This window comes from Gymnoscopelus microlampas (genome assembly GCF_963454915.1).
Source record: "Gymnoscopelus microlampas genome assembly, chromosome: 19".
NCBI classification, from domain to species: Eukaryota; Metazoa; Chordata; class Actinopteri; order Myctophiformes; family Myctophidae; genus Gymnoscopelus; species Gymnoscopelus microlampas.
In genome coordinates this window covers 1055966-1071674 of record NC_139956.1, presented here as the reverse complement: position 1 = coordinate 1071674, position 15709 = coordinate 1055966, and the positions used below count along the sequence as shown (strand labels likewise).

The 15709-nt window shown below is 40.5% G+C and overlaps 1 protein-coding gene across 4 annotated transcripts in view; it reads right to left on the bottom strand.

The window, feature by feature from the left end:
* LOC311034803 (NACHT, LRR and PYD domains-containing protein 3-like) overlaps window positions 1-15709 on the bottom strand; it is a gene marked incomplete at its 5' end in the record, with an annotated part of 82293 nt that overhangs the window by 23205 nt on the left and 43379 nt on the right. For 2 of the 4 annotated variants that reach the window (XM_084042807.1, XM_084042809.1), the window contains one exon: window positions 4457-4547. The exons of 1 other annotated variant lie outside the window; for it this stretch is intronic. The remainder of the gene's footprint in view (window positions 1-4456; window positions 4548-15709) is intronic. One more of the 4 variants, XM_084042808.1, reaches the window with a different exon arrangement.

Sequence of the window (15709 nt, the reverse complement as noted above, 5' to 3'; positions counted from 1 at the left end):
TCTCTACATCATTAGATCATTGATCATGTCTACATGTCTCTACATCATTAGATCATTGATCATGTCTACATGTCACTACATCATTAGATCATCATTGATCATGTCTACATGTCTCTACATCATTAGATCATTGATCATGTCTACATGTCACTACATCATTAGATCATCATTGATCATGTCTACATGTCATTACATCATTAGATCATCATTGATCATGTCTACATGTCACTACATCATTAGATCATCATTGATCATGTCTACATGTCACTACATCATTAGATCATTGATCATGTCTACATGTCTCTACATCATTAGATCATTGATCATGTCTACATGTCACTACATCATTAGATCATTGATCATGTCTACATGTCTCTACATCATTAGATCATCATTGATCATGTCTACATGTCTCTACATCATTAGATCATTGATCATGTCTACATGTCTCTACATCATTAGATCATTGATCATGTCTACATGTCTCTACATCATTAGATCATTGATCATGTCTACATGTCTCTACATCATTAGATCATTGATCATGTCTACATGTCTCTACATCATTAGATCATTGATCATGTCTACATGTCACTACATCATTAGATCATTGATCATGTCTACATGTCACTACATCATTAGATCATTGATCATATCTACATGTCTCTACATCATTAGATCATTGATCATGTCTACATGTCACTACATCATTAGATCATTGATCATGTCTACATGTCACTACATCATTAGATCATTGATCATGTCTACATGTCTCTACATCATTAGATCATTGATCATGTCTACATGTCTCTACATCATTAGATCATTGATCATGTCTACATGTCACTACATCATTAGATCATTGATCATGTCTACATGTCACTACATCATTAGATCATTGATCATGTCTACATGTCTCTACATCATTAGATCATTGATCATGTCTACATGTCTCTACATCATTAGATCATTGATCATGTCTACATGTCTCTACATCATTAGATCATTGATCATGTCTACATGTCTCTACATCATTAGATCATTGATCATGTCTACATGTCTCTACATCATTAGATCATTGATCATGTCTACATGTCTCTACATCATTAGATCATCATTGATCATGTCTACATGTCTCTACATCATTAGATCATCATTGATCATGTCTACATGTCTCTACATCATTAGATCATTGATCATGTCTACATGTCACTACATCATTAGATCATTGATCATGTCTACATGTCACTACATCATTAGATCATTGATCGTGTCTACATGTCTCTACATCATTAGATCATCATTGATCATGTCTACATGTCTCTACATCATTAGATCATTGATCATGTCTACATGTCTCTACATCATTAGATCATTGATCATGTCTACATGTCTCTACATCATTAGATCATTGATCATGTCTACATGTCTCTACATCATTAGATCATTGATCATGTCTACATGTCACTACATCATTAGATCATTGATCATGTCTACATGTCACTACATCATTAGATCATTGATCATGTCTACATGTCTCTACATCATTAGATCATCATTGATCATGTCTACATGTCTCTACATCATTAGATCATTGATCATGTCTACATGTCACTACATCATTAGATCATCATTGATCATGTCTACATGTCATTACATCATTAGATCATCATTGATCATGTCTACATGTCACTACATCATTAGATCATCATTGATCATGTCTACATGTCACTACATCATTAGATCATTGATCATGTCTACATGTCACTACATCATTAGATCATTGATCATGTCTACATGTCTCTACATCATTAGATCATTGATCATGTCTACATGTCTCTACATCATTAGATCATTGATCATGTCTACATGTCACTACATCATTAGATCATTGATCATGTCTACATGTCACTACATCATTAGATCATTGATCATGTCTACATGTCACTACATCATTAGATCATTGATCATGTCTACATGTCTCTACATCGTTAGATCATTGATCATGTCTACATGTCTCTACATCATTAGATCATCATTGATCATGTCTACATGTCACTACATCATTAGATCATTGATCATGTCTACATGTCTCTACATCGTTAGATCATTGATCATGTCTACATGTCTCTACATCATTAGATCATTGATCATGTCTACATGTCACTACATCATTAGATCATTGATCATGTCTACATGTCTCTACATCATTAGATCATTGATCATGTCTACATGTCTCTACATCATTAGATCATTGATCATGTCTACATGTCACTACATCATTAGATCATTGATCATGTCTACATGTCACTACATCATTAGATCATTGATCATGTCTACATGTCTCTACATCATTAGATCATTGATCATGTCTACATGTCTCTACATCATTAGATCATTGATCATGTCTACATGTCACTACATCATTAGATCATTGATCATGTCTACATGTCACTACATCATTAGATCATTGATCATGTCTACATGTCTCTACATCGTTAGATCATTGATCATGTCTACATGTCTCTACATCATTAGATCATCATTGATCATGTCTACATGTCACTACATCATTAGATCATTGATCATGTCTACATGTCTCTACATCGTTAGATCATTGATCATGTCTACATGTCTCTACATCATTAGATCATTGATCATGTCTACATGTCACTACATCATTAGATCATTGATCATGTCTACATGTCTCTACATCATTAGATCATTGATCATGTCTACATGTCTCTACATCATTAGATCATCATTGATCATGTCTACATGTCTCTACATCATTAGATCATTGATCATGTCTACATGTCTCTACATCATTAGATCATTGATCATGTCTACATGTCTCTACATCGTTAGATCATTGATCATGTCTACATGTCTCTACATCATTAGATCATTGATCATGTCTACATGTCACTACATCATTAGATCATTGATCATGTCTACATGTCTCTACATCATTAGATCATTGATCATGTCTACATGTCTCTACATCATTAGATCATCATTGATCATGTCTACATGTCACTACATCATTAGATCATTGATCATGTCTACATGTCTCTACATCATTAGATCATCATTGATCATGTCTACATGTCACTACATCATTAGATCATTGATCATGTCTACATGTCACTACATCATTAGATCATTGATCATGTCTACATGTCACTACATCATTAGATCATTGATCATGTCTACATGTCTCTACATCATTAGATCATTGATCATGTCTACATGTCTCTACATCATTAGATCATTGATCATGTCTACATGTCTCTACATCATTAGATCATCATTGATCATGTCTACATGTCACTACATCATTAGATCATTGATCATGTCTACATGTCTCTACATCATTAGATCATTGATCATGTCTACATGTCACTACATCATTAGATCATTGATCATGTCTACATGTCACTACATCATTAGATCATTGATCATGTCTACATGTCTCTACATCATTAGATCATTGATCATGTCTACATGTCACTACATCATTAGATCATTGATCATGTCTACATGTCTCTACATCATTAGATCATTGATCATGTCTACATGTCTCTACATCATTAGATCATTGATCATGTCTACATGTCACTACATCATTAGATCATTGATCATGTCTACATGTCTCTACATCATTAGATCATTGATCATGTCTACATGTCACTACATCATTAGATCATTGATCATGTCTACATGTCTCTACATCATTAGATCATTGATCATGTCTACATGTCTCTACATCATTAGATCATCATTGATCATGTCTACATGTCTCTACATCATTAGATCATTGATCATGTCTACATGTCTCTACATCATTAGATCATTGATCATGTCTACATGTCACTACATCATTAGATCATTGATCATGTCTACATGTCTCTACATCATTAGATCATTGATCATGTCTACATGTCTCTACATCATTAGATCATTGATCATGTCTACATCATTAGATCATTGATCATGTCTACATGTCTCTACATCATTAGATCATTGATCATGTCTACATGTCTCTACATCATTAGATCATCATTGATCATGTCTACATGTCTCTACATCATTAGATCATTGATCATGTCTACATGTCTCTACATGTAGATCATTGATCATGTCTACATGTCTCTACATCATTAGATCATTGATCATGTCTACATGTCTCTACATCATTAGATCATTGATCATGTCTACATGTCTCTACATCATTAGATCATCATTGATCATGTCTACATGTCTCTACATCATTAAATCATTGATCATGTCTACATGTCTCTACATCATTATATCATTGATCATGTCTACATGTCTCTACATCATTAGATCATTGATCATGTCTACATGTCTCTACATCATTAGATCATTGATCATGTCTACATGTCTCTACATCATTAGAAGACAATGTGAGGGTTGTGCCCCGGTAGCTCACCTGGTAGAGAACGTACCACAGCTGGCCGTGGTTCAAATCCCACCCCAGGCTCCTTGCTGCAGGGAATCCTCTCTGTCTCTGCTCTTTGTCACTGTTAAAATAAAGCAGAAAATACCAAAAGATTATCTTTAGAAAGACTATATTATGAAAGAATATTAGAGCTAGTAGTAGTAGTTGAAGTCAAATCAATCAAATCATGAACGCAGCGTCTGATTGCCGTGAAACTTTGCACACACATTCCCACTAAGCCAAGGAAGACATTCCACTCTACATTTTCCAAACCAGCCTCATGGTGGCGCTATAACAGGGAGATTCACGTTTTACACGCCACTGTCAATTCAAACCCTAACCCATGGGTTCCAGGGAGGGATCCAACCAGGAACCTTCTGGTTCCAAGATGGCCGCTCTACCATCTGAGACACTACTGTCACACACACACACACACACACACACACACACACACACACACACACACACACACACACACACACACACACACACACACACACACACACACACACACACACACACACACACACACACACGTGACATGCTCAGTAAGTAGCTCATGCCTGATCTGTCAGTCAACACCTTGACTCCTCCTTCTCTGTTAGCGTCATCAACTTGTGTCAACAAAGATATTATTAACATAATATTAACCCCATAGAGTCTAGTGTTTTTTTTTTTTTTACAATTTTAGAGCATATCATATGAGTTACCTAACAATAGATGCCAACAAGAATGTTAAATAAAACATTGTGTATTTTTATATCAAAAGACCCTAAAAAGCCAATCTTAACGACTTCCTGTAAACTAAAACGTGCTGCGTGATGACATAGTTACACTATTATGAATATAAATGAATCTTGATTACATTCACCTGTGTGATTCCCACAGCTGATTTTAATTACAGAACTACTCTGTTTTTAATCTCATTCAAGATGACGTCCAGACGGTGTATAACTCATTGTAAACTTAATCAGCACTAAAATATGAATCTGAAAACATTATAGGTTAGTGTCATGATTTATGACTTCATCTGCTTGACCCAGCACACACACATGTGCATCTACGTAAGCATGTTGTTATCTGTGATACGATGAGCATCAACTACTTTATCAGAGAAACTGACGTCTGTGTACAATGATACAAGATGTATGTTCTGTTCCTATCCATTCTGTTCTTGTTCTATATCTTCTGCTCACGTCATGTGTCCACTGTACAATACTGTATATATTCTCTACTTTAGAGCTTGTGGTGTGATACTGCCTGGTGTCAACTGGTTCTCCTCAACATCACCCTTATAGATGGAGACTCTTAGGGACCATATGTATGGTCAACCCAAATCACAACAGTTAGAAATAAGCAACTTGGTAACAAACATTCTGCACAGTGTCACATGGTAACCAATGCCATGGTAACAAACATTGTGCACAGTGTCACATGGTAACCATGGTAACAAACATTCTGCACAGTGTCACATGGTAACCATGGTAACAAACATTGTGCACAGTGTCACATGGTAACCATGGTAACAAACATTCTGCACAGTGTCACATGGTAACAAACATTCTGCACAGTGTCACATGGTAACCATGGTAACAAACATTCTACACAGTGTCACATGGTAACCATGGTAACAAACATTGTGCACAGTGTCACATGGTAACCATGGTAACAAACATTGTGCACAGTGTCACATGGTAGCCATGGTAACAAACATTGTGCACAGTGTCACATAGTAACCATGGTAACAAACATTCTGCACAGTGTCCGTCTCTCTCTCCCTTACAAACACTAGCACTGTGTACCATGTGAGTGAGTGAGGTTCTACCGTGCCATAGCCTGAAGGGATGGAACCTTCTGATTGGTTGCGAGGCCGTTTCAGACTGAAACTTCAAAATAAAATCACAGAAAATGTTTTTGCACTGAACCTTTACCCACACACAGTGTCATGAGACACACATCATACTGACACACAGACACACACACACACACACACACACACACACACACACACACACACACAGTGTCATGAGACACACATCATACTGACATTCATTAAAGGAACTTTGTCTCGTCTTTACTTTAGTTGTGTTGAAACTTTAACAAGAGGAAATGATACTGACGGACCACACACACACACACACACACACACACACACACACACACACACACACACACACACACACACAGTAAGTAGCTCATGCCTGATCTGTCAGTCAACAGATCTACAAGCTCACAACATGTTGCAGAGTGACACGTTGTGAGCTTGTAGATCGTCTATTTTCCACACACACACCTGAAAAAGTCACATGTGTTGTCTGTCAGACAGACGTCACGTGAACACATGCCTGAGTCAGTGAGTCAGTAAGGGAGTGGAGTGGAAATGGGCCAATATGTCACACACACACACACACACACACACACACACTTCATTAAAGGAACTTTGTATCGTCTTTACTTTAGTTGTGTTGAAACTTTAACAAGAGGAAATGACACTGACGGACCACACACACACACACACACACACACCTCAAAAAGTCACTGCGTTGTCTGTCTGTCTCCACGTGAACGCATGCCTAAGTCAGTAAGGGAGCGGAGTTGGGCCAATACGTCTCTCTCAAACACACACGCACGCACGCACACACACACACACACACACACACACACACACACACACACACACACACACACACACACACACACACACACACACACACACACACACACACACACACACACACACACACACACACACACACACACACACACACACACACACACACACACACACACACACACACACACACACACACACACACAGTGAAATGGACCCCAGCTATTCAGGAACGATCAGGCGCCAGAGAACCTGATTGGATGCAGGGGTTGACATTATAAATGGCCCGGATGTACGTCAGGGCCAGCAGAACGCACCAAGCACTTGCCCTGCCCGGTGGGGCCAGTGAAAATAATGCCTTGAAAATAAAATTAAAACATTAACATCTAATAATGTCACATCATTTCCCTGTACTACTGTGTTCCCTGTACTACTGTGTTCCCTGTACTACTGTGTTCCCTGTACTACTGTGTTCCCTGTACTACTGTGTTCTGTTAACATTTCTGTAAAATCGTCTCGGTAATTACCGTTAAAACCAACAACATAGTTAAATAATATGTTTGGATCAAAGACAGAGTGGTCTGCTGTGGCTCTGCCGTGCACCTCACTGCATTTCACGGCTTGCTCGCTCCAGCGATATGAGCACGTTCATGTACTCGAGCAGGGCAGGCTCACAGAAGAGCCTTTCCCCGTCATCCTTGGACCTTTTCATTCATTTTCAAAATGTTTTTAAACCCACCAGTATTCGGTCAAACACCAGGTAAAAACAAATACACAAAAAATAAGTCGCCAGAGTGAAAAGCAGAATGAGACGAAAAAGAGGGAGAGAAAGTTTCAACCACAATGGTGAGACCGCTAGAATTGACTTACATAAGATACGTTAAAAGCGAGATAACTATTATGTGCGTCCACACTGAAGAACGATTTGTTATGTAATATGTAAACAAACAGTGCATCAAACACGCACTGTGCAGTCCAGCTGTGTCAAACCTACCGACTGATTATTAATTGTAAGGAGGTGAGCCTACCGACAGTAATGCCAGCTAGCCTAAAAGCTAGTGTTAGCTATTCAAAATCCATCGTCTCCTCATTTACATTAATAGGCTAATAGGCAAACACAACTTTCTGAGGGTGAGTGAGACCCGACTGCATTCCATAAGTTGTTTTGATGTTTTTGAATACCTGTGGGTGTTGCTAGAAATTGCTTGTAGGTCGGCTTTTCACCGTTGTACCGCAGCAAATCATTAGCATATACAGCGTTGCCATGTCTGATTATTATAAGCGACCTTGGGCTTCTTTTCTCGTTTATTGCTTGTAAATATTGGGCTTTTTTGGGCCTGTTTCTAAAGTGTAGTTGTGTATTTGGGCTTGCTTCCACATGTTTTAATTATTATTTAAACCAACAGCGGTTCTCAAATATTTTCATGTCATGGACCCCTTAGGCTTAGCTCTGGTCCATACTAGTGTTAGAAGGAGGTATAACGCTATGGACCAGAGCTAATGGACCCCAAAGATGCATCGGCTATTTTCAAATAGGCGATGCATATAGGTTTAAAGTGCTCATGTGGCCTATATAGTCGCTTTTCATAGACCTGGTTGCTTATTTCTCTCACAAAAGCTGGCAACACTGATCATACACTTCAGGGTCTAAATCAGGGGTTCTCGACCTGTGGGTCGGGATCCCCAGGGGGGTCCCCACATGCTTTTTTGGGGGGTCCCCAGATGACAGTAAAGTGAGAGTCTAAGGACTTTTAAGACCATTACAAAAAAAGAAGGAAAAGAAAAAAGACCATTACTGCATCACAAGTAATCAATAAACTATACTATTTAAAACAAATAGCTGATCTACAAGCTTGTAGATCAGCTATTTTCACAATGTTATTGTGGGACAGAGTCAAAAAAAATGTTATGCCTCTACTCCTACAATTCCAAGAGCCTGTCAGGGTGGGGGGTCCAGTTCAAATATGATCGTTTTGGGGGGTCACGGCCTGAAAAGGTTGAGAACCACTGGTCTAAATCAGTCTGTGCTGTATAAATGATTAGCTGTAGCAGGAATGTAGCCTACACAGTATATGATGTATTATTTATGACAGCATAAACCCTAATGCAGGGCTAACAGTACAGGAGCCAATGCCTAATATTATATATCTACCTCCTAACAATGACAGACAAGCAGAAAGTGCATAATAACATTTTTAAAAACATCTACATATTTCCCCATAAGGAAATCAGAATGGTTTACTCTTAGAATGATTATCATACAATTATCTGTATAATGAACATGCTTTAGGGCTTTAGGATCACATTCATTCATTGTCCTTATTATGGGATCCATACTTGACCAATGTCCTGGGCCAGTGGTTACAATGGAGGGGCCACAGAGGGCCAGTGGTTACAATGGAGGGGCCACGGAGGGCCAGTGGTTACAATGGAGGGGCCACAGAGGGCCAGTGGTTACAATGGAGGGGCCACGGAGGGCCAGTGGTTACAATGGAGGGGCCACAGAGGGCCAGTGGTTACAATGGAGGGGCCACAGATGGCCAGTGGTTACAATGGAGGGGCCACAGAGGGCCAGTGGTTACAATGGAGGGGCCCCGGAGGGCCAGTGGTTACAATGGAGGGGCCATGTGTGTGTGTGTGTGTGTGTGTGTGTGTGTGTGTGTGTGTGTGTGTGTGTGTGTGACAAACATTCACATCATATTTGCTGACTGACAACTCTTTCAGTGTCTAGTTCATGGGTCTTCAACAGGGGGTCCTCAGAGGTAATACAGGGGGTCCGCCAAATCTGTTTGTGATAGGAACAGTTTTTTTTACATTAACCACTTGAACCCTAGCATCCCTATCATCGGGGAACATTCACAGAAAATAGCAGATCTTTTTTAGAAAGAGATAGATAGAAGCTCACAACATGAGGAGGAAAGCATGCAAGGCACCAACCTGCTCATCAGGAGCACACACACACACACACACACACACACACACACACACACACACACACACACACACACACACACACACACACACACACACACACACACACACACACACACACACACACACACACACACACACACACACACACACACACACACACACACACAAAAAAGAAAAGCTGGGCGGTCTCTGACATCGATCTGCGCAGCGTGGAGTGAACCCACTCTATGTTCAGACTACAGACTAAAGGTCCTTACACACCGGGGCGATCTTTTCGTGCGAATAATGCGTTTTTCTTAAAAACCTTATAAAGTCAATGGCTCCGTACATGGAGCGAAAAAGCGAAAAAGCGTCTTTTAATTATTCGGAACGAGTCCGAATTTTGCGTATATTCGCCGGTGTGTAACAACCTTAACTATGCAGCACTGTGATTACAGATAGCCTCTCTGGTTAAAAATACAAGAGAAGCAACACTTAGCTTTATAAAATCCCACTGATCAGTTATTGTGTCAGTGTAGCACGCTGAGTGATAATGATCCTCAGCTGTTTGTTCTTCTTGCAGAGTCTCTGACACAATAATATTGATTGAGATCATTTTGTAATTAAAGAAAGCTTCTGTGCTATAGTAACTATACATGTATGAACAACTGCTTGTGTTTAAAACAAAGCGTTTTTCACTGTTTCACAGCTTTTCACTGTTGATGCAGATTTCTCTCTCTCTCTCTCTGCTGCTGCTGTTCACTCCTGGCTAGAGCCTAATTTATACTTCGCAGTACGACGGTGTCCCGTGCCTAAAATAGCAGACATACAAGCTCACAACGCATCGTGGATGCGACTCATTATGAGCTTGTAGGTCTGCTATGTTTTTAAAACATTATGGCTAAAATGGCATAATCCTGGATTATTCTTTCCCTATTTAGGACTGACCGTGGGTAGCTATCTGGGACGTAAGTTGGGGCTTGATCAACCCTGGCTGGGTCACCTGGGTGAGGGTGTATGTTGCGAGACCCGAAACATCCCATGACCCCAGGCTACAACACTGATGATACGTCCCAGGTGCATCCATGTGATGTTTTTTCGTTATATATATATATCTTCTTTTTCAGTGTTAAAACGGATAAAATAATTGCTATCTGTTGTTTTATACGGGCTGTGGCAATACTTTTGACAAATAATAGCTCACAGCAACGTATTGAAAAAAACTATAATAGTTCATTTTTGGAACCATGAACTTTAGTTCAAAATGTTCAATTGTGAATTTGAACAATTTTGAAATGTGTGAACTGAACTTTGAACTAGTTCATGTAGAAAGTGAACTTTCCCAACACTGCACGCACACGCGCACACACACGCACGCACGCACGCACACACACACACACACACACACACACACACACACACACACACACACACACACACACACACACACACACACACACACACACACACACACACACACACACACACACACACACGCGAATACTTTTATTTGGATCTACAAAATACAGTAGCATACAAGATCCAAACATTTTTTGAAGAGGGTTTCAAATGAAGGCATGGCCAGACACTGTATGCAATATATTTAAAACACAGTGGGATAATATGCATGCAGAGCAGTGATTATAATTTAATACCAGGCAACAATATATATCAAAAAATGTTAGTCCACTCAAGGATAGACAAAGCACCGCCTCTTCCAGATAGAGAGGCTGCCGATCACTGCAGAGACTGAGCAGTACTTGGCCAGTCATTTTGCAGCGACCTTCTGCAGTCCTCCAAGTTGCAGTCCACGTAGCGCAAGTCTGTGGACATGCCCCAGACTTCCGAACACAAGCACAACTAGATAAAGTGCTCCTCGGAGCACAGGTCTCCGCCAGGTCAGATACGTTATTGTGGCCTCCTGGTGGCGCTATAATAGGCCAATGTGAAAAGGGTGCCATTTATTCTTAGGTCGTTCACGGCAATCCGACACTGCATTCATGATTTGAAGCATTTTGTTCCAAAAATGTGTTTTGCTAAATTAGACCTGCTGGTGGCGCTATAACAGGCCAATGTGAAAAGGGTGGCATTTCTTCCTCGGCCTAGTGGGAATGTGCGTGTGAAATTTCACGGAAATCGCACGCTGCGTTCATGGTTTGAGGCAGTTTGTTCAAAACGGACCAATCCTGCAAACTTTGGATGGCAACCTTAACCAATAAGGATGGAATATGGGAAATCGGACAGATCAGAGTTGATCACATGAGTATAGAGATACTGTGTACCGATTTGCATGACGTTTGGTTAAAAACTGTAGGAATAATGTGAAAAAATGGGTTTTGCACAAATCTGCCTCCTGGTGGCGCTATAACAGGCCCATGTGAAAAATTTGAGGCAGAGTTCTGAATTGGCATCCAGGGAGTGTGTGTGCACAGTTTCGCAGCGACCGGGCCAACGGTGCCGGAGATTTGGTGGTAACACACGGACGGACACACGGACGGACACACGGACGGACACACGGACGGAGGGTAAAACATACTCTCTCGCCATGCCTTACGGCCTGGCGGAGACAATGAACTGGCAGTTATATCCAAGTGACTTGATGCACTCTACCAAAGGCTGATATTTCATGAGTTTGGATGTGAAGCACATGTCCATATACAGATCAAAAGAACAGCCTATTTCAAAGATGACAACTGATTTACTTGTTTCATTAATGAAAATAATATCTGGAGCATTTGGAATATTGCAGAAAATATTATCATCAGTGGAATTGTGTTCAAACCAGTCTGTGTGAGCAGTGCTGTGCAAATACATTTTAGATGTTATGTCCTGTACTTCTCTGATGTCTTGGTATTAGATCCACCAGCCGGTCGTGCCTGGCAATATACAGTCCTTTGTAAAAGCTGCAGACACACACACACACACACACACACACACACACACACACACACACACACACACACACACACACACACACACACACACACACACACACACACACACACACACACACACACACACACACACACACACACACACAGTATCTCATGCCTGATCTGTCAGTCAACACATTGACTCCTCCCCCTCTGTTAGCTGTGTTCTGATGCTGCTCACCGGTAACAGCAGATCTACAAGCTCACAACATGTTGCAGAGTGACACGTTGTGAACTTGTAGATCGTCTATTTTCACACACACCTCAAAAAGTCACTTGTGTTGTCTGTCAGACAAACATCACATGAACACATGCCTGAGTCAGTGAGTCAGTAAGGGAGTGGAGTGGAAATGGGCCACACACATATATGACAGACACACACACACACACACACACACACACACACACACACACACACACACACACACACACACACACACACACACACACACACACACACACACACACACACACACACACACACACACACACACACACACACACACACACTGGTTTTGGATGGATGTGGTAGAACTGGTAGAACTTGATCACCTCAAGTAGCCCTGTCCTCTGTTAATAACCATATGACACGTACCCACTCACCTCTGACCTAAATGACTCTACGCTCATGTAAAGTGCCATGGAAGCACTAACTGTACTGATAAGACCCACTTATTGACGTTATGTTAAAAAAATACCAGATCTACAATCTCTCAACATGTCATGATGTAATGTGTTGTGAGCTTGTAGATTAGCTTTTAAACCATAGCTTATATTTCTTTGTGGCTCAGTGGTTAATGCAGATATACTGTCATTGTAAAATGTGTAGCAAATTAACAGACAATAGACAATATGGCACATTCATTAGGAGTTCATTATGTATTTCTAGTAAAAAATATATATATATATATTGATCACTTATTTTGTATGTCTGTGGCAAAAATAAAATATTGATGAAAATGTCCATCAATCTATTCACATAACAACATGTATTGTTACTACACTCCCCCAGGCAGAGACAATCTATTCACATTATGTCGTATCTGAGGACACACATACAACATGCACACAGACACATACACACAAGGCCCCTCACACACACAAGGTGTTAAGATGAGATGAAGAATAGGACCCAGATGCAGACGAACCGTGCAACTCAAAAGTGTATTAACAAAAGACTAGCCCAACTTCAGCGCAGGCAAAAACTAGACACGGGCAGAAGAACAGGGCTAAACAGATTGAAGGCCTAAAGCCACACAGACTCACAGTAACATTGAATGACGAACTAACAAAGAGCTAGACACACAGAGGAGTATATATATAGACACAGGGATAACAGGACACAGGTGAACGCAACTGACAATCAACACTGGGATAGGCTGGGAGACTAAGAGGACACAGGTGGAAACACAGACAATCAAGACAAGGCAGGTACAGAACTACAGAGGCACAGAACATACTACAAAATAAGATACAGGCAAAAGGCAGCAACAGAAATACAATAGGAACGATACAGTCCTAATCTACCTAGTCCTACCTATTTTGCCCTAGGTAGTCTACCTAGGGCAAAATACAGTCAAAGTCTGTGGCCCGAGGAGCGGACCGTGACACAAGGCCCCTCACACATATACACACGCACACAAGGCCCCTCACACACACACACACACACACACACACACACACACACACACGGCCCCTCACACACACACACACACACACACACACACACAAAAGGCCCCTCACACACACACACACACACACACACACACACACACACACACACACACACACACACACACACACACACACACACACACACACACACACACACACACACACACACACACACACACACAGTATCTTATAGAAGTTAGGAGACACACACACATTCCCTCATAAAACAGACAATTCAATTCAATTCAATCTTTATTTCAGACCCAGGAGGATCCATATCACAAGAAAACAACACCACACAATAAAAACAGAAAACAAAATAAAATAAATAAAAATAATGCAAATAGCTCACATTGTTCAGTTTCTGACATACAGACATGTGCGCCAATGGTTCCACAGTCTAGAGGTGAACCTGACAGAACTGCGTGTGGGGTCCGTTATGACAGCAATTATGTCATTTACTGACTCAAATGCTCTACACATAACCTATACATAAGGTTACATAGCACAGCAGCACAGGTGGGTACCCCAACACTAACAAACATCTGGCTTGCACTGGAGCTTCTTGGAGCTCTCAGCAGCAGCCTCATGCAGTCATTATAGGCCACTGTAAGGCGTCTGATGCTGCCTTGCCTGTAGCGACTCCAAAGGTGGGCAGTATACAGTGGTGTACAAAAGGATCTAAACAGAGAGATCTTCACAGGTACTGAGCACATGCTAAATTTGCGACACAGCATGTTTGCTTGGGCATACAGCTTACGCCGCTGCCTATAGATGTCCTTGTCATCTGATAGGTCATTGGAGATAATATGTCCCAAATAAGTAATCTCACTGCACACACTAAGGGCAGTGCCAGCCAGGTAGAAGTCAGGAAAGGTAGATAGTCTGTCTTCCCTACTTCGGACAATCATGACCTTACTCTTTTTAGCGTTGTATTTTATATTAAAATCAAAGCCATACTGTGAGCATATCCTCAGTAGCTGTTGTAGCCCAGCACTATATGGACTAAAGATGACCAAATCATCTGCATACATCAGGTGATTAATTAACGAGTCACCAACTCTACACCCTGTCCCACATGCATTTAACATCAATGATAAATCATTCATATAA